At 38.6% G+C, this 19,490-nt stretch overlaps 1 protein-coding gene and 1 pseudogene across 2 annotated transcripts in view; one reads left to right on the forward strand and one right to left on the reverse strand.

Moving 5' to 3' along the window:
* The window catches only part of ASAP2 (ArfGAP with SH3 domain, ankyrin repeat and PH domain 2), a 258,558-nt gene that overhangs the window by 27,388 nt on the left and 211,680 nt on the right, over positions 1-19,490 (forward strand). The gene's annotated exons all lie outside the window — the stretch shown is intronic.
* On the reverse strand, positions 15,874-17,725 carry LOC138143558 (double C2-like domain-containing protein alpha pseudogene; annotated as a pseudogene).

The raw sequence follows: 19,490 nt of genomic DNA on the forward strand, positions 1-19,490 counted from the left end.
ATAAGAACTTTTATTCTACGGTATCCCAAGCTATTGGTCATCTAGCTTTCTGCTTGAAGACCTTCAGGGATGGGAAGTTTTCTACTCCTTCCTAATTGTTAGGAATTTCTTCATTTTGTAAAGCCCAAATCTATAGCTCTTCACCCTCCATAGATCGTGCCAGGTTCTGTTATCTGGAGCCACATAGAACAAGTCCAGTTTGAGCTCTGCAGATACTCGAAGACAGGTATGGTGCCTCCTCTACTGTTCTCTTCTAGTTAGATAGCCCTACTTCCTTCAGCTGGTCCTTACATATTATGGTTTTTGGCTCTTTTCATTTGGGTAACCCTTCCTTGTATGCATTCTTTTTCATTGGTGTCTTGTGTAAAATGTAGTGTCCAAATTAGACATGTTAATCCAGATATAGTTGGACCAGTTCATTAGGAACCTAAAATGGTAGATTTGGGCTAAAAATTTTTTCTTACTCATGACCACATGTCTTTGGGTTGACTTAATTTCTTTATGACCCTAAATCTGGCTTACAGGTGAGGTAGCCTCCCTGTCCCTGGCTATTTGGATTTTTGTCCATCCTACAGGCTACTCATCCTAATGCCTTCAGAAAATTGTTCCTGATCATTTCAAGGGGCCCTTAACAATCTCCTTGTATTCTGAATACTTTATATAAAACCCTTATTATTTAACAATGTAGAACCAAAAAAAAGAATTAAAACAAATAAATGTTTTTTCTCTGTGCTCCCTTCCAGATCGTTCTTGAATCTTTCTTCTACCTTTGGCCATGTTTTCTTTTGTCATGTGTAGTTGTAATCATTATATATATTGTTCTTATTATGCTAATCACATTTCACATCATTTTACAAAGGCCTTTTTGTATTTTCTTACATTCATTTTTCAAGGTATTGATACCATTAATGCCATTTTCATGGCAAACATACCATCATTTATTCAGCTATTCTCTTAGCAGTGAATATATGTTCTGTTTTCATTTTTTTGCTATTACAAATAAATCTGTAAGCATTTGTCATTTGTTACTACCGTATTCCATGCAGTGTGCAAGCAGATCAACCCTACCATAATCCCCACTGTCTCTTATCTTCAGTTTTTCCGTATTAATTGTAGTTTTTATCTGCTACCTACAACTATACCTAGTTATCTTCCATACTTAAAAAAAAAGCCCACTTGATCCTCCTACACCTGCTTGCTATGATCCTATATTTTTCTTCCTTTTTTGTAGCTAAACTGCTCGAGAAAGCTGTCTACATGTGTTGCTTCCATATCCTTATAAGAGAAGAGGAAGTGGTCACAATGACTGCATGTACTTTTTTTCTAGAAATGATTCTGAGAAGAGGAGGAGCAGTATAGGACACTAGTTTGAGAGTGTGATAGGGTCTAGACAAGATTTATTATCTAGGACACTAGTTTGGTCTAGACAAGATTTATTTTTAAGGATGTAGGAGACTTAAGCACAATTGGAGGTATAGGGAAGGAGGGAATGATTAAAGGGGTAATCTGCTAAAGAAAATTAGAGCAAGGGCATATAAGTCCTTTTTTATTATTTCATGCCATTTTAAGGCTAAAGTCCTAGTAAAGAAATCTATTGCTGGGTCCAAAAGAGATATGAGAAGTTTCTTGACTCTTATTTCTTATTGCTCTCTAGAATGTTGATACCAATCAGCGATCCATTGGCAACATATTAGAATGCCTTCTTCCCACAGAGACCTGTCAACATGACATTTTATCATTTCCTCCTTGATTTTGCTATTCTAGTGGGTGTATGGTTGTCTTAATTTGCATATCTCTGATTATCAGGAAATTTGAGCGTATATTCATGTGACTATTAACAGTTTGTAATTTCTCCTTTAAAAACTACCTATTCATATTCTTTTGAGGTGTATATATTAGTCTTATAGGTACATTTCATTTTTTTTAATAGATCTTGGGTGGACTTTTATCTGATGTATTTACTGCTAGCATTTTCCCCTACCCTGTTTTGTTTCCTTTATTTTTTTAGAGGTATTGCTTTTTGTTGGAGAAAATCCTTTCATTTTTGTATAAGGGGATCTCTTAATTTTATTCTCAGACCCTGATGTAGTTTGATGATAAACTCTTATAGGTTGCTTTACATTTTTGAAAGTAGTTGACTTGTATTTCTTCTTTTGACCTGCATAAAACTTGGGAAGATACTTTCTTGAATTTATGGGAGAAATTGTAACTTGTCCATGGTCATATAACTAACTAGTGGTAAAGTTAGCTAGTGTTTATACAGTGTTTTAATGTTTGCAGAGTACTTTACACCTATCTTATTTGACCCTCACAAAAACCCTGGGAAGTAGTAGGTACAGTTATTATCCTTATTTTATAGAGGAGAAAATTGAGGCTGACAGAAGTTAAGTGACTTATCCAAGGTAGTCACATAATGACACTAAATGTCTAAGATAGGATTTGAACTCAGGTCTTCCTGATTCCAGATTTAGTATATCAATCTATGCTGCCTAGCTGCCTCAAAAAGTAGTGACTTGAACTCAGATCTTTCATGCAGTTTTTAGGGTAAAAGTGCTGATAAAAGAATCTATTGTTAAGTAAAAAAAAAAAAGGTATGAAAAGTTTCATGACTCTTATTTTGCCATATTGCTCTCTAGTATGTCGGCACTTCCGATCTGTTAGACTTTATACTATTCAGTATGGTGCTAAGCACATAGTAGTTACTTTAAAAACACATGTTGATTAATTTTCTGTATTTATATATATATATATGCAGAAAGTCTACATGTGTAGAGATAGATTTTTATGCAGTTTTTAAAAATAGAGGCTCTAGAAAAAGCTCATTTTAACATTGTAAATATTTCTGTCACTCTGAAAGGTATTGCTGTCTCTGAAAAAAGACTGGAGAGATGTGGACAATTTAGAAATTTTGGCAGGTTATATCATAAGAGTTGTCGGCATTTGTTACTATTAATACTAGTGGTATTAGCTGTTCCCAGAAAATGTACAGTCTATTCAAAATAACCAGATTAGAATATCAGGATTATAGTTCAAACCCTAAGTAATACAGTTATAAGTCTAATTATTACATGAATAAAACACAGGGTAAACCTAATAGAGATGTTTTAAAATGAGTTGTTAAGATTTTAAAGGCATATTTATGAAAGTATTATTAAAACTAATCTCTAGAGTAGTGGTGTCAAACTCAACAGAAATGGAAACCACAAAACCACACATAAGGATCCCTTAGGCAGCATATTGACTTAGAAAATGACATGTGAAAAAAAATGACATGTATATATAAATTTTCTTTCTTTTTTTAAATTAAAACACCAACACATACATTTTGGTCTGGTTCCAGTGCCATGTTGTGGGCCATGAGCAACAGCCTGCAGGCTGTATGTTTGACACCTTTGCGCTAGAATATCTACCTTGGGGAGAAGTCATTAATATTTATCTATAGATCTTTGGAACCAAGTATTCCTCTGTTGAGGAATTTCCTTTGTGCTGAAAATCTGTAGCATTTACCCTAATGGGCATCATATTTATACCTCAACTTCAATAGGCGGCAGCCAAGAACAGAGCAAAGTGCTCTGGTTCTAGAACCAGCCATCCTGGGTTCAGAGACCCCTCTTAAGTCACATGATCTTCTCAGGCCTTATTAACTTTATTGGTAAAAGGAGGGGGTTAACAAAGATGGCCTTTGAGCTCCCTTCCTGCTCTATTCTGTGACTTTTGGTCATGAATGTTTTCTGGTCTCATAACTTTCATTTTTATTTTTTCTTTGTTTTTGCATGACATTTATTTCTGAATGTATTCCCTCCCATTCAGTGAGCTTTTCCTTAAATAAAGATTAGATATATATGTATATTTGATAGTTCTCATTTTTACATAAATGGACAATTTTTACAGACCTCTATGTAAAGCAATTTTTATTTAATGTGTATTTGTCCACGGTTGTGGGGAAGGGAGAGAGGGAGGAAGGCAGGAAGGAAGCTGCCACAGGGTTCAAGGACCTACAGGGGCCAGGGATAGACTCTAGATACCAGAGCAAGAGCAGGCACTTGAGTGGGTGGGTGGGTGGGTGGGTGAGTGAGCAGAGCTGAGTTGAGGGACAGAAGCAGAGAAAAAGCACATTACTATACAGTTAAGTTAAATAGGTGGGGTTTTTTGGAATGTGGATTTCTTTCAGAATTCTTTACATAAAATCAAATTGTGTAATGCAAATTTACATAAAGCAAGATCTGTCAGTGTACATATAGAGTTCAGCAAAACCTATTGATTGGTCCATCAACCACATCTGATAGTATCTGCAGCATTCTATAGCCATAGCCTTCAGTTATGCAATGAAGAGTAGGAATATATTTTCTCAATTTCTCTTAACTTCCTCACAACTCCTTTGGGTCTCCATTTATTTTGTCTAGTCTCAGTTCAAAAGTCTAATTTTTCTTTGACCTTTCTCTTTGGACATTTTGGTCAATGACATGCCTTTTAATGGTACGTCACCATTTATCTTTCAGAGCATCTTGAGGAGTGGTGTGTTTGTGCCAATATACTCTAATACAGGAATCCTGGGTGTGAAAGTGTATGCAGAAACAGACAAATCAGACAGAAACTTGTATTGATAAGATACTGAAATTCATACAAATTGGTTGAATTTCCAAAATTCTTCATAGCTAATAACAACTTAAAAAAATAAATTCATTATTTCAAGCTCCTGTGATATCCTTAGGATGGGTATACTCTCCACTGATTGCAATCACCCCCAACCCCAGTGATTTAGTAGATAGCCTTCTTTGAATGTTGCTGTGGCAGAAAAATGAATCACTCTGCATTTAGTTTGTGTTGCTTTTTGTACTTAGCCTGACTAAGTCCTCAGGTAACAGAGGCATAGTCCATAAATTCTTGTACTGGAAGCCTCTCTAACCTGGTAAGATTTACTGGAGCTTGTGTTTCCCTAATAGAGCCTCATGTCATTGTCTGCCTGCAGTGGTAGGAGGACTTGAGTCTTATCAACAAAGTGATTAAATGCCTGAGTCAAATATATAGCTTCATTGGTCTTCGAAGATTATCTATCTCCCAGCATCAGAAGCACCACAAGAGTTAACCCTAGGTTCAGAACTCCCTTAGTCATTCAGTTAGTAAGCATTTATTACATGCCTGTATGTGCCAGGCACTGTGCTAAGCTCTGGCGATACAAAAAGAATGCTGATCCACCCTTCTCTTGAGAAAGGAAGTAGTAACTAGAGGGAACAGAGGCAGGAAATCTCAGAAGTTGGAAGGGACTTTTTGGAGACCCTCTGGTCTTCAGCTTTATCTGAGGCATGAGAGTCTTTCCAAAGTTACATTATTTCCATCTCCCTCCATGTCACCTCCAGTGACTCTTAACCCCACAGGTTTGCTCTGGGCAAAGGACAGCAGGACCATCCCCTTACTTGCTCTGGACCCTGTATGATGCCTCCATAACTGTGGCATAAGATATCATTTGCTTTTTTTGGCTGTCATATCAGATTCATATTAATTTTTTAGCCCTATGATGTGCTAGAGACACATTGTAGGAGATACAGAAGATGCAGTCTGGGTCCCCAACAATAGCCTACATTTACATGGGATTTAAAGTTGTGCAGTGTTTGTCTCACCATGACCCAAGGAGATAGGCAGTGTACCCTTTTATTATACTCATTTTACAACCAAGGAAATTGAGGCTTAGAAAATTGTGACTTGCCCATGGCCACCTAAGTGGTATCAGTCAGTACTTACATCTAAGTCCTTTTATTTAAAATGTGGTGCTCCTTCCAGTTATGCCACAATGCTTCTTAGAGAGCTTAGGTTGTAGTTGTGGAGACCCAACTAATTCAATACAGTTCAAAAGATCATTTGTTTAAGCTTCTGCAATGTACAAAACCCTGTCCTGGGCACCAGGTATACAAAGATTAAAAACAATACACCTTGAACTCAGGGAGTTTTCACTCTAGAAGAGAGTCTCTGCCCTCAAAGAAATTATATTCTTTTTGGGGGAATGATGGCCAGGGAAGGGTGGAGGGCCAGCATGGACATGAAGTAAAATAAAACATGGTTTAGTTGATCTAAGACTACTATTAGATGTTGTGGACAGTAGGAGTTTGCATTTACTTAGCAATTGAGACCACTTTTTCTGACAGGGCAGAAATCTCTGTCTCTGTCTCTGTCTCTCTCTCTCTGGTAATTCAAAGTCATTTTACTTTTTATCTATTTTATTTATCTATTTATATCTATTTATTTATTTTACTATTTGTCCCATTTTGGATAAATGTGGAGGGGACATACAGAACCAAGTACTAGAGGAAATTTAAAGAGAGAGAAAGAAAGCAATTAGAATGATAAAAGGCTGAACTTTACCTGACCAAGTAAAATGAGAATTAATAATAATAACTAACATTATACAGCATTTAAACACACAGAAACACTTAGTGAACTTTTAAGCTTTAATGGCTCGATAGTATACTAAGACTTTTGGAACATTTGTGTACCTCATTAAGGTTTGCAATGCACTTTATAACCTCATTTGATCTTTATAATAAGCTTAGGAGGTAAAGCATATTATTTTCCTTTTTTTTTATTATTGAGGGAACTGAGGATCAGGCAGGTTAAGTGACTTGCCCAAAGTCCTCCTCTAAAATGAAAGATGAACAACAACTATTAAATACCTGAGGTAGGATTTGAACTCAGGTCTTCCTGACTCCCAAGTATGTTGCTCTAAGCATTGTGCCACCTAGTTACCTGTAGTAATCAAAATTTAGCCTCTTGGAGGAGGAAAGTGAACTGGGCCTTGGAAGGTTGGATAGTATTTGGCTAAATAGAGTGGAGGTGGGATGGCATTATAGGTGGGGGTCTAAAACAAAACAGCATGAGCCAGATAAAACCAAATCTGAGGTACACAGTTTTGGGGAAAGAGGGGAAGAGGCTAAAAATTGGGTGAGTGGTGCACCAGTTCCCATTTTTGCCTTGTACTTACTTACTTTTTGTACTTAGGCAGTACCGTGAGCTTGAGTTGATGACTTGTTCCTGGGCCTTCTGGATATGCTCAGTGATATAATGTAGACTTTGACCATCTCCTTGAATTGCACGAGATTTTGGATAGATGGAAAACTTTAGCACTCCCTTGTTTATCTGAAACAGTGTGGTGTCCTAGAAAGGCACTGGACTTGGAGCCAGAGGACCAGGACCGAACTCCCAGCTTTCCCACTTACTACTGTGGACAAATCCCTTCACCTCTTGTGGGGCCTCAGTTTCTTCATCTGTAAAATAAGAGGGTTATGTTTAAGACTCCTTTCAGTACTAAATCTGTGATTATGCTTCTGTCAGGTGTGGAAGGCATTGGTTTTGAATGTTTTCACTATTTCTTTTTTTTTTTTTTTCCAGAAAACAGGTCTGGCCTTTATATTTGTTGCAGGGTAAGTTATTTGTTGTGATATAAGTTTGGGATGCTACACATAAAACTGCTAGTTATTACTTTGATGCTTTTTGATCAAAGAATGCATGCAGTGGGGTCCTTCCTGCCTTTCTAAAGCATTCAACACTGTTGACTACTATCTCCTGGGCATTCTCTCCTGTCTGGGTTTTTCATACTGCTCTTCTTGTTTCTCTTATTATGTCTGACAGTTCTTCAATTTCCTTTGCTGGATCTTCAAGTTTACATACCCACTAAATGTGGGTATTCTCGGTGCAGCCAGGTGGCACAGTGAGTTAGTGCTGGCCTGGGAATCGGGAGGACCCGGGATCGGTTCTGGCCTCAGATACTTAACACCCACACAAAAAAAATGGCTGTGTAACCTTGGGCAAGTTACTTAACTCCAATTGTTTTTAAAAAAAATGTGGGTATTCTCCAAGGCTGTCTCTATTCCTCTTTTTTTTCCTCTATGCTATCTCACTTGGGTGTTACAGTCAGCTACCATGGACTCAGTTACCATCTCTGCACATAATTTCTTGATCAACATATTCAGTTTTAGTTTCTCTTCTGATCTTCAGTCCCACACATCACCAGCTGCCTAACGGAACATTTTCCAAAAGGTCTCTCAAAGTCAAAATGTCCAAAACAGCTTTTTTTTATCTTTTCTATACAAACCCACCTCCTCTTCTGAACTTCCCTGTTCCTGTTGAGGGCACCAGCATCTTCCTACCCTCATCATTTCCAGTCCACTCTAGAGTCTTGGGGGATATTCATGATTAGTCGTTGTGAATAAAGAAGGAGCAAAGGAGACTGAGAAGGGATGAGTCATGTAGGAGGAACCAAGAGAAAGCAGTATTATGAAAATCTAGAAATGGCAAAATATATAAGTGAAGGTGATCAGCAGTGTCAGATGCAGCAAAGAGGTCAGTTCACAAAAAGCTTTCCTTTGATAGGTCTCAGCTGGCACAGAGGACATACATGGTGAACAAGAAACTACCCTGGCTTCTGCTAAGGAGGAATAGTCCAAAGCCTGTCACCCTTATCCTGAGTGACTTGGACATTTCATCCAGGAATTGCAGCTGGGCACTAGCTGGGAAGGAAAGGAAAAACTTTGTCTATTTTCAGGATCTGCATTTTCAAATCAAAAAGCCCTTTCAATCAGAAAGGATTTACCAAGGTCCTGATGAGAACAAAGATACAGGATTGGCAATCGTTTAAGCAGCAGGACTCAGCTAATCTACAGTCTGTGCATGGCAGGGCTCTATGTAACCTTGGAAGTACTCTGTGAATGCTCTGTATATGGAGGGAGCGGTCTAGTTTTATTCTATAGCCTATCCTCAGTGATTTCCTGGAGGAGATATCACTGAAAGGTCATATATTTCTTCTTTGTAGCTATTAGTCACTCTTTCTTCCTTGCTTGTCCTTTTTATACCAGTCTGGACAAGGGGGAAGAACAGCTAGGTGACACAGTAGATAGAGTTATGGACCTAGAGTCAGGAAGACTCATATTCCTAAGTTCAAATCTGGCATCAGATCCTTACTGGTTGTGTGACCCTGGCCAAGTCACTTAACCCTGTTTGCTTCAGTTTCCTCCTTTACAAAATGAGCTGGAGAAGGAAATGGCTGATCACTTCAATATCTTATATCTGGGTTGCCCTATTTGGAAACATTTATCTAAGCGTTGTTTTATTTAACCAGTCTTCTAGCTCCATAGGGTTGGTGGGAGAGGAAAGGTGATGTTTTGCCTGCTCACCACCTTGGGCAGAAACAGCTGTTGCTCCTCAGGCTGTGAGAATCAGGGATGGGGCACAGATCTGCTGCCTGTGACCCTGGTTCTTGCTGTTGGCTAACTAAAACTTTGTTTCTGTAGCTGTGAAAAAAAGACAATACTTAAGGGTGGTGGTTTTAAATGACTAATTAATGGTTGTAAAGGATTATATAAAAATATGAAGTACTGTGTAAATGCTTAATAATTATGTTAGCTTGCAGAATTGTAATTTAAAGAGGTATGGTGTAGGTGTTGAGGTTGTGATTCCCTTTGGAGGGAAGGATAACAAAACTAAAGCTAATATGAACTGCCTTTTTTGTTTTTCTTCTACACTTGTGCCTGCTTGTCTGCAAGAATTACTTTTATTTTTCTAAGTTACTACTTATTAGGGAAGCCAACTTTACTAATCGTTGCTTGTAACTTAGTTTTAGTTTGAGAAGCTCAAGGTCTAACCTTGGAGTAACTCAGAGATACTGATTTTGAAGCTTTATGATTCAACTAATTATTGTTCAAGTGAGATACAAAGTTAACTAAGGCAAGTGGCTTTAGGTCAGTTAATGTCTGTGTGGGTGCAGGTAGGGATTATGTTAGAACTTTGAAGTATCTATCAGATAGTGACAGGATAGAAGTTTTGTTAGTCACTGGTCACGTTACTACTGACTTTAATTTGCTGTATGCTTTTATTAGTATTGTAAGTGTTAAGGTATCATTGTAAATATTAAGATATTTTCAAGACAGATAAAATATAGAGGTCAAGAGGGGTAGGTGTCCTCTTCACAAGAGGACTTTAATGATGATAGCAACAACAGCTGGCATTTTATATTTACAGCTTGTGGAGCCCTTTATTTCTACACTTTATGGTTTGTAGAATACATTTCACATTTGAATGTCACAACAAATGCTGTGAAGTATGTGCTACAGGTGGTATCTGTAATTTACAGATAAGAAAATTGATGCTCTGAAATGCTGAATGACTTGTGTTTAGTGACTTAGCAATAGGTATCAGAGGCACAATTTGAGCCCAGATCTTCCTGACTCCAAGTCCAGCACTCTGCTCACTATGCAGCTACCCAGATATGGGCAAGACAGTACTGGTATCACCAGATTTATATACCTAAGGAAATATTATGGCACAGTAGATAGTGCTGGACTTCAATTCAGGAAGATCTGAGTTCAAATGTTGCCTCTGTCACTCATTAGTGGGGTTACTCTGGGCACTGTTTTCTATAAGTCCCGGATTACTTTTATCCGAGGCTCAAATGAAATAATGTACATATAGTACTCTGCAAATCTTCAAGTGCTCTACAAATGTCAGTTATTATTACGCTTAGTTAATGTTTAATTCTGTTCACATGTGTCTTTTTGTTCTGTGTTTTTCCCCCACCTCTTCCTGTCAGTGGATTCATTCTTGACACAGGGAATGATTGTTGTCTTTAGGACTAAAGAGACATGTTGAGGGCTCATGTAGCACTTACTCTTCATGATGTATAGTACTTGAGGAAGATATTTGTGCTTCCTGCTTCTCTTGAGAAAACCCCAAACTATACCTCTACACTTATCCAAGGAATAAAAATGTTAACTTTAGGTGTTACGGACATGGTTTACTTTTGTTTCTCTGTAGGGTTTCTGTGTGAGTTTGTACATTAGTGACTTGATGGCATAAATCAAGGTAGCAGTAAGCTCTAGTTTTGTGAATTTGATAAAATTATTTTGACCTTTTGAACTAGGCAGGCCAATCTCCTCTTCATCTCCTTGAGGGCCACAGTGATGGAGTATGTGCCCAACTCCCCTGTGTACACAGTCTTATTCAGAAAGTTATATCATCACTTTTGGAGGACTAAGTACAATCTATTGTATTGGGTGTTGGCACTTGTCCTGGAGTGTTGTTGTTTTTTTTTTTTTATTCAACTCTGTGCTATCATTTAGATTTTTATTACAGACCATGCTCAGACACTGCTCTGAAAAACAGAGAAAAGATATCTTTAAATTGTGACCCTGTAAGCTGCTTTGTTTTTGTTTGTTTGTTTTTTGCAGGGCAATTGGGGTTAAGTGACTTGCCCAAGGTCACATGGCTAGTTTTTGTGTTAAGTGTCTTAGGTTGGATTTGAACTCAGGTCCTCGACTCCAGGGTCGGTGCTCTATTCACTGCACCACCTAGCCACCCCTGTAAGCTGCTTTGTAAAACCTCCTTTGGCAATCCTGGACTATTGCAGTAGCCTTCTGTTTGGTCTTCCTGTCTCAGCTCCCTGCATTCCAATCTATCCTTCATTCACATTCATTGGTCTGATTGGTCTTCCTAAAGTGCATATCTGACCCTGTCACCCTCTTATAAGGTAAATTCCGTATTATTGATATTATTGATCCCTAGGATCAAATATAATATCCTCTCTAGTCTTTTAAAGCACTTCGTAACCCGGCACCTTCCTCTCTTTCCACTCTTCGTAGACCCTGCTCCTATCCATATACTCTTCAATCTCTTGACGATGGCCTTGCCCTTCCTTGAACACAATGCTCGTCTCTTGACCCTGATTTTTTTTTCATCCAGTGTTCCCCAAGCATGGTATTCTTTCCCTCCTCATCCCTACTTCCTGTCTTCCCTGGCTTTCTTCAGGTCCCTGCTAAATTCCTTGATCTGTCATAATGCTGATACATCTACCCCTGGCTCCAGTTTATTTTTTTCTGTATCTTGTTTGTATCTGGCTGTTTGTATGTTGTCTCCCCCATTGGACTTTGAACTTTTGAGAGCAGGCAGGAAAGGGGAAGAAAACAAGCATTTATTAAGCACCTACTGTGTGCCCAGCATTTCCCAGATAGTATCTCGTTTGATCCTCACAACCACCCTGTAAAGAAGGTATTATTACAATACCAGTTTTATAAATGAGGAAACTGTAAAATAAAGACTTATAAAACAAAAAATGGGAACTGAATTTGCTTTTCTTTGTATCATCAGCGCGCTAAGCACAGTCAGTGCCTTGCTTATGATAGGTGCTTAATAAATGTTTGTTGACTTGACTTAATTCAGTCATTGATGAATGAGTAGAATGAAAGCAAAATAGATGAGGCAGAATTTGTGTCTGTGAAAGTGGGGGGGAAAAGATAGTCACCACAAAGCTGTTTCTATATCAAGAGAGTATAAATGAGAGGTTTGGTGGCTTGAGAGGGAGAGCCGTGAGAGGAGGAAAGCTAGCTTTAGAAGAGTAAAAGTATTTGAAATCCAAAGGGTAGCTTCATTGGTAAGTGGAGGGCAGCTATGGTAAAGAGATGTGTAAATGGTACAGTTAAGAACTGGATTTGGAGTTGTAAGACATGGGTTCATATCTTCCCTCTGCTCTTGGACAAGTCTTTTGATCTCTTTGGTTGGGCCTTAGTTCTTCATCTCTAAAATGAAGGGTTTATTTCTTATGACTGTGAGCCTGTGAAGGAGGTTATTGTTTTCAAAGGAAGGCGAAGTTCCTTCTTTATCCTCAAATGACAGGCAGATCTGGGCTGAGCCACAGAGGTTGGAATGTGGTAGAAGTAAAGAGAGAATAAACAGTATGAATCAAGGGCAGGATGACATTGTGTGGAGAGCCCCCCTTCCTTTAGTGGGAGCTCTGGTGTCAAGCTAGCGAGGGTCTTAGTTGGTAGGGCCACTGTTTATGTTTACCACATGCAGTCTGTTTTCAGATTCTTACTAGATGACTTCAGTTAAGGAATCTTAGCAAACTGAAGCTTCTAAAATATCTGTGCCATAAAAACAAAGGTGTTCATGCTCAGGGCCTCTGATATATACTGTCAGTTGAGAATTTAGAAGCTTTGGATTTAAAGTGCTACTTCTCTTTGAAGCATATCTTTAGTTGTATCATTTTACTATGTCCTTTGTGGTCTTAATAGTACAATGTGAAATCTACTTCAGGGGTGTATATGCTTTTTGATATCTTACACTTAAAAGCACATATAAAAAACTAATAAACTCATTCTTGGGAGCAGCTAGGTGCTGCAGTAGATAAAGTGCCAAGAGACTCATCTTTCTGAGTTCAAATCTGACCTCAGACACTTATTAGCTATGTGACCCTGAGCAAATCACTTAACCCTTTTTACCTCAGTTTCCTCATCTGTAAGATGAGCTTGAGAAGGAAGTAGCAAACTACTCCAGTATTTTTGCCAAGAAAATTCCAAATGGGGTCATGAAGAGTTGGACACGACTCAAAAACAACTAAACTGCAAACTTTTTTTTTTGGAGGGGGAAAGGCAAGGCAATAGGGGTTAAGTGACTTGCCAAACGGTACATACCTAGTAAGTGTATCAAGTGTCTGAGACTGGATTTGAACTCAGCTCCTCCTGACTCCAGAGCCAGTGCTCTATTCACTGTGCCACTTAGCTGCCCCAAGATTTGAATTTAAATTACATTAAAAAAATTACCTGTAAGTAACTTTCATTCAACATAAATCTAAATTAACAATATTTTCTTTCCATTGGATCATGAAGAGGACATTAAGCATTCCAGACAATTGTGTATCCAGTTTCTGATTGAGCACTTCCAGTGATAGGAATTCACACTCTATCTAATGAAACAGCCCACTTTAATTTCATACTTCAACTTCTTAGGTCTTAGTGTCTTCATCAGTAAAATGAGTCAATCACCAGCTTGCTTTTCTGATCTACAATTCCATGACTAAACTTGAGGGGAGATCAAGTGTTTTTTTAGGATTTGAGGACAAAAACGTTTTCATTTTATCCATATTCTTGGCTATCATAGAGCCATAATGAAAGGTTCTAATCTTTTTTGGTTTTCTTTTACATGTAAACTGTTCCATCCCTTTGATTATCTTAGAAATTTCCCTAAGACCATTTCTAGCTTCAATAGATTTTTTTTTTAAACAAACTCTTGTGAACGGAAGCCTCTTTGTCTAGCAGTTTCTTTTTGTTTGGGGTAAATTCTGTTTATATCCCTTTATATTGGGGAAGCAGATAAGAACTGGAACTGCAATTTCATTGGGATATAAAACTCCCTCTACCATGCAAGTCAGAGCTGTGTTCTTTGCAGTTAGAGGCTTAGAGAGTTTCCTAGAGCATTATAAGGTTAAATTATGTCAAGATTCACACTGCCAGTCTCAGAGTCTATCTCAGTCTCTGCATCAAAGATGGAATTTGAACTCAGGTTTTTGTAGCTCCAAGGCCAGCTCTCTTCCCGCTACACCATAACTATGTCTCCCTCCTCTCACAAATACACACACACACACACTTATGTACACACATAGACATGTAGGTATACAGTTCTGTTATCAGTGCATATAAACCATTTTGAACCTTATTTTTCACACAATATACATATTTCCATGTAGCAAAATGTTCCACATACATGCTACTTTTATCAATATTTAAAATTCCATGCTATTTGCTAAGTCATTTTATTATGGTTTGGTATCTGCCATTATATCTTGATTGAAATGTGTTCATCACGACTGCATATATACTTTTAGGGGAAAAGTTCTATGTGTTGCAGTGTTTTTGTTGCCATTTTGTGAGTAAAAACCAAAGCTTTCTACTCTAGGGTATTAGTAATATGATCATGTTGTTCATGTACAATCAACTCCAGCTCCATAAGATCATAGATTTAGAGCCGGAAGAGACTTTGGAGTTCGTTAAATCCCAACTCCTCATTTGACTGAGGAGGAAACAGACCCAGAGGTAAAATGACTACTTGCCCAGGGTTATATAGCCGGTAAGTATTATTATATAGCTGGTAAGTGTTAAATAGCTAGTAAGTGCAGGGCACTTACTGCAGGATTTGAATTTAGATCTTCCTTAGTTGAGTACTCTCTCTTACTCTACCATCTAACTGAATTCTTTGGGAATTATTAGTTGCAGTTTAAAGAAAAATTGGGTGGGAGAGGCATCTGGCCTGTGACTTAATTGTTATTGGGAGCTACTCATATAGGAAACTACTTCTATTAATACAGATTGGTCATTATTCAGTAATTGACAGTTTTAGAAAGTTGCCTAGGCCACTGAGAGGTTAAATGATTTGTCCACATTTGATCATATGTAAGATATCAGTGTATGTCATAAATGAAACCTCAACCCAGCTCTTCCTGACTCAGAGCCAGATTTCCATCTTCTATGCCATGCTACCTCTCTCTTCTAATTTTTATCTGTGGTAATTATGACATTTGGTCTACTGACTGGCCACTCATTCATTCAGCAAACAGCGTTCACTATGTGCAGGATATAGTGCTGACTTCAAAAAAGTCCCTAGTCTACAGAAGGGCTTGACCTGTTGCCATCTTAGACACTCTGCAAGTTTTTTTGATGTTCCTGTTTTTTATTGCATTGACGTTTTTTGAAATCCAAACATTAGGTACCTTACTACACTGGGAAAGAAATGAGGGTGAACCCAAGGGTTCAGGCAGAGAGGGAGATCCATCTACTGGAGTAATTTTGGGGAGAGGAATTGATCTAAAGTGAAAGAATGGGGAAAACTAGAAAATTTTCTCATTCCTCATGGATCACATTTTCATGGTGTGACCTCACAGAATTTTCAGAGTGTCAGACACACCCATATGTAAGTATGCAAAAAGCAAAACAAAAATTCCCCATATTTTAAAGCCCAAATATTATTAGCTCAGCCTATCCACAGATGTGCTCAACATTCATCCTTCTCCATTCTCCATTTATCTTTTGTTGTGTAAGTCTTGAACTGTAGAAGATATTTTGTTGATATATCAATGTAGCCCAATTTATGGTTGCCATGGGAACCATTGTGCCCATAAAACATTAACTCTGCATTGGCCTAGCACTTCTTTGACAGACTTTCTTAATGAAGGTGTAGTGAAGCAGTGGTAGGTATTGAACCCTTGGGTGTACAGTGCCAGATTGGGCATATATACTGTTATGAGATCAAAGTACATATTTAAATACTTTGTCCTGAGAATTGACATATTGAGGAGAAGGGAAGGTTCCTCTTGGATGTGAGTCAAAAGGATTTCCTTTAGGTGGGAGTAAAGTGAGAAGTTTGTGCTCTAGAGGAGGACTTAACATGAGGCAAAGGAAGTGTTTTGGGATTCATGACAGACATGTTTTTTAAAAAATATATTTTTTAAAGACATCCTCAGTAACAAAGTGAATCACAAAATAGGACAAGAAGTGTTGGGGGTGGGGCAGAGGGAGAAGCTTCTCCCACCCCGATCCCCATGTAAACATGCAACATGCTTGTGCAAAGTTGAGTAATAATCACATGGCCCTGTGGTTCCCCCCCATTCCCCTAAGAAAGGGCTCTTCTTTGCCCCCTCTTTCCTCCCACTCTTGCTAAGATTCTTAAGGACCACTTTCTAGAAAGCAGTCTGGGTAACAAGTTCTCTTCTCTTTCCTTGACTGAAACAGATGGACTTTTCTGCCCTTTCCTGAGCCTAGTGAGATGATAGAGAGCTTGGTTTCCTTCTTCCCACCCAAGTGAAGAGGGGGAACCATCCAAATGGAGCCCCCGGTTTCCCACCTTCTCTTGCTTCCTCTGTTAGGAAGTAGCCCGTTTCCATTGGTCTGGTTGGCTGGGATCTTTGTGGAGTCATAAGTCGAGAAGAAGGCTGTAGCAGGTCTCAGTTCACTGGTCAGGGTATGCCAGTGTTCCAGGGTCACATCTGGTTGTCGAAGACAGTCCTGTCCCCCAACCCCCCAGTGCTTCAGGGTCTCTTCTCATGAATTGGGATCCAAGGACACCCCACTAGTGAAGTTATTAGATTAATGCCTTAGTCCCAGAAAGTTACTTTTGATGTCTTCATAGTCAAAGCCAGGAGCTCCATCTCATAGAAGAATTCCTCATTAAATTCAGTATTCATTTTTCTTCTTCACTGATGTTTTGTGCTTTGATTTCTTCTCAACATCTGGCCTCAGGTACACCTTAATGTAGGGGTCTGAGTAGCTGCTGGCTTCTGACTTCAAGAGGGATGCATAGAACAGTATCCATAATTAGCCCCTTACTCTGAGAGTTATAAGTGAGCTTGAGCCTCTAGCAGGTCCTGGCCCTGCTCTGCTTGCTCCAACTCTTTCACCTAACAGGAAATACCTTTCAGGGCAGCTGTCATAGAGGAAGGTGATGCCAACAAGACCTGTCTCTCTAGACAGATGTTAAAGTGCTTCTAGGAAGGTTTGAGACAGTTAGAGTGGTACCTGAGTCTCCCCGATGAGCTCATTGTGGCTCAGCTTGTCCTAGGTAATCCCCTAGTACATTAAGTTTTCATTCCACACAGGGTTCAGTATGTTCCTCTGAGTCTTGGTCTTTAGTTTGTTGGGCTTGCAGGCCCCTGGTAGGGGGTGTAGTTTGATGTAGGGATCAGCCAGGCCATTGAAGTCCGTGGCCTTGAAGCCCTTAACCCTGAGTATGCTGCAGTGGAGAGTGCAGGCTTCCTGGTCATAGGGAAGGTCAAACTCCAGAGTACCCAAGGTAGTGGTGTCATCTGAGTGTTAGCTGTCTGCTTTAGCCCCTTCCTCAGAGGCCCCAGCCCTTTGAATACCAGACCCAGGGGACAGAGCCAGAGGGTTAGGCTGGATGTAGCTGCAGCCCCAGCCCCATTTATAAGTGACAAATCCAGTTATCCTTGGGGCTGTTTTTTAATTCTTGGTAGTAAACAGGTTAACCATGGCAGTGGGCACTAAGTGCTTGTTTTGCATTTATTATCCCATTGGATCTTTTTAATGAGCTTATGAGAATATGTTATATGCTGTGGGAGTTCAGATGCAGGAGAGAGGATTTCAGGCTAAGATCACTCCAACTTTAAAACACTAAAGAACTTAAGAAATCAAACTTCAAGTCAAGCATTTATGGGGGCTCTGACTAGCTTGATCATCATTGATTGTAAATCCTTGCCAACCAGGTGTGAGCCCTCTCTTGATATCCTCAGGTGAGCCTCAGATGGTTGTGACAGGTTTCCTTCTCTGAAAGCTCACTCTTCCTGGTGGAAATGTAGAAAAAACTAGGTCTGCAAACATAAAGGCTAGCTAGATGTTAGTGGAGAGAGTGATGCCATCAGAGCCATCAAGACTTGAATTCACATCCTGCTTCAAACACTTATTAACAGTGTGACCTTTGGGTAAGTTGTTTTAACTATGGACCTCAATTTCCTCATCTGTAAAATAAGGTTGTATTTGATGGCCTCAAGGTCATTTCCAGCTTTAAATCTGTGATCCTTTGAAACCATTAAAATGAGGCCTAGCAGTGTCCCAGAGACAGCAGAATTTTTGGTTTCTGTGTTACTGTTTTCTTGCATCAACCTTTTTCTTCTTACCTCCTTTTTTTTTCCCCTTTTGATAGGCAAGTCTCTCACCACTTAGGGCTTGCAAGGTAAGGTGGAGAAAACAAATTTTGATGTTTTTGATGACTACATGAAGCACTTGCATTTTGTATTCAGACTGTTAGTATATGGTACAGTGGCAACAACATTGACTGTAGAATTAGAGGACCTGGGTTCTAATCTCACTGCTATTTACAATTTAGATGACTTCAGGCAGATCACCTCCCAGATGAATTCACACATAGGCCCAATGCAGTTTAATAGCTTAAGACTACATTCAACTTTTTGGAACACCCTGTATAAATGTCAGCTATTATTATGATTAAAATTGTTTCAATATTGTGAGACTTTAAAATGTTTTAATAATGTATTAAAAATGTAGATCAATAAGATCAACAGGGAAGATATTTGGTTTTCTTTGTAAGATGAAAATTTGAGAACTTAAAAACCTAGTTTTGTACTAGTTTTATAAGTTGATTAAATACTGTTGCACTGTTCTATGTTTCTTACAAGGGAGCAAAATGGATAAACTTTGGTAATTTTATAATCCTTGATTCCTTTAGCCTGAGTTATATTTTAGGTTGCAGTGCTAGTGCTTAATTGGCTAAGAATTGTAACTAATATTCATGTATATGTATATGGAACCCTCTCTTCTTTAATAATGTAAATCTCATGTAAATTCTAACCTACTAACATCGGAAAAAAAAAAACGAATAACCCCCCCCCCCGAAAAAAAACTTTTATTATACTTTTTGTCATTTTGTTAGAGTGAATTTAACAACTTTACATAACCAAGTTTTGTGAACATTCTGTGAGGAATTATACCCATATGCTTACATTAATATTTGACTCATGAGCTAAACTCAACATGAAACTGTTGTAACTGACGAAACGAATAGATTTATAGGATTTAGAGCTGGAAGGAACCATAGAGATCATCTAGTAGAACCAATGCCTTTTATTTTATAGTTCAGGACAGAAGTGTCAAATAGGCATCTCAAGTGCAGCCTGAACCAGACTAAAATGTAAGTGGGAAATATTTAACAAA

This window comes from Petaurus breviceps, unplaced genomic scaffold (assembly GCF_028583685.1).
Source record: "Petaurus breviceps papuanus isolate PSGF00001 unplaced genomic scaffold, PetGlider_PUasm1.0 90644, whole genome shotgun sequence".
Classification (NCBI taxonomy): Eukaryota; Metazoa; Chordata; class Mammalia; order Diprotodontia; family Petauridae; genus Petaurus; species Petaurus breviceps.